General features: G+C 40.0%; 1 protein-coding gene across 1 annotated transcript in view; it reads right to left on the bottom strand.

Annotated features, from left to right (window-relative positions):
* Nucleotides 1–1622, bottom strand: part of LOC101861862 — a gene marked incomplete at its 5' end in the record, with an annotated part of 21754 nt that overhangs the window by 19075 nt on the left and 1057 nt on the right.

Genomic DNA, 1622 nt, shown 5'->3' with positions numbered 1-1622 from the left:
TGGGGTGGGTGGAAAATTATTGGATTCTTTAGAAATTTATTTGTTCCACATGGGGGAGCGGAAAAAGTAGTTTTGTTGTTTTTTTAATTTAGAATCTGACATCCGTATTTGAGCAGTTTTCTACTACGTGCGTAACATATCAAAAATATATCATGAAGGGGGAGAACCTGCCTATTTTGTAAGATAGCTCATCTGGTCAGCGATATAATCAATGAAAAAGATAAAAACCCAACTTCACTCGTTGTGAGCTCTTTGTTATTTGAAAAATACAAGCAAAATCATTGTGATTTGTATGTTGTAAATCTGTACCGAGGGATTCCGACCATGGTTAACTGCTATAAACTGGACTGAGAAATATGCAGTATCCCTATAGAAATACAGAGAAGCTCGCCGAAATGGATCTCAATATGTGAAAATCGAACCCATGTCCTTTCCGTATAAAAGAAACGAGCCTTATCATCGCACAACGAGCACTGCAATGGTTCAGGATAGATAACCATTTTAAAGAAAAAAATGTAGACTTGTAAAATCAGTAGTCTCCAAGAAGCATTAATCTCCAATGCTAAGTAAAAAAAAAAATAGGAAAAGAGCACATGGCATGACTATTATATCTTTTTAAAACAAAAAAAAAAAACCTAAGAAAACATCTCCAACCTCACGAACAAACGCACGCGCTAGCAAACAAGCAAGCAGGGCCCAGTCACCTAAGCCTTGCTAACGACAGGCTGCAACAGAACACCCGTCCTGCCAGGAGGAGAAGGAAGAAACCCTCACCTCCCAAGTCGTCTTGCAGACGTGTCGAATTTCCCTACAATGTGTTTGATTCATGAGTCGTCCAGACGTAGCCGCACTGGATCGGTGTTGCTCGGTGGGTTTTTGAACGCAACAACTGGTAACCAAACACCGCCAGTGTGCGCGCGCATTCTATCCCTGCCCGGAGCGACTTCCGGAGTGGTGTCACGTGATGGATAGTCGTTCCGGAAGTGCCGGTTGTTATGGGAGGACGCTGGGATCGGACGCCCGGGCTTACAGTCCAAATTGACACCCAAGTGCTAAGTTGTGCGATTTCTGGCCACACTGGTGTCAGTGCTACCTTCGTGAGAGACGTATCGTTTGATTCTACACCAACTTTGTTTTTTTCTTGGATTTTTAAAATGTTTTTTTGGGGTTGTTTTTTTCGAGACACTGCGCCCACCACCCATCGCTTACAATTTCCTTCCCACTTTTTAGAACGAATAAAATTATTTCACAATTAGTTTTTATCTTTAGAAATACTTTCCCTTACAACTTCTACAACGTGTTGGAATAAAACAAAATCTTTCACAATCAGTTTCTTTAAAATAAGATGTTAAAAAACAACCAAAGAAAAACTGCGATACTTGAAAAATGTCCCAAAGTTTAAAAATGAAATACAATTTTGTCACAATAGATTTCTCTAAAAGACAAAATCTTTTCAAGCACACACACACACACACACACACACACACACACACACACACACACACACACACACACACACACACATAAACACGTAAGTGCAAGGAACAAAGACGCCATCGCTAAAAGGCATCGACAGTTAACAACACTGTTTAAGAAAGTGATTATAAATATATGAGTGAAGT

Source organism: Aplysia californica, unplaced genomic scaffold (genome assembly GCF_000002075.1).
Source record: "Aplysia californica isolate F4 #8 unplaced genomic scaffold, AplCal3.0 scaffold01232, whole genome shotgun sequence".
NCBI classification, from domain to species: Eukaryota; Metazoa; Mollusca; class Gastropoda; order Aplysiida; family Aplysiidae; genus Aplysia; species Aplysia californica.
Note: the sequence above shows the minus strand (reverse complement) of the source record. Positions and strands in the feature narration are given on the sequence as shown.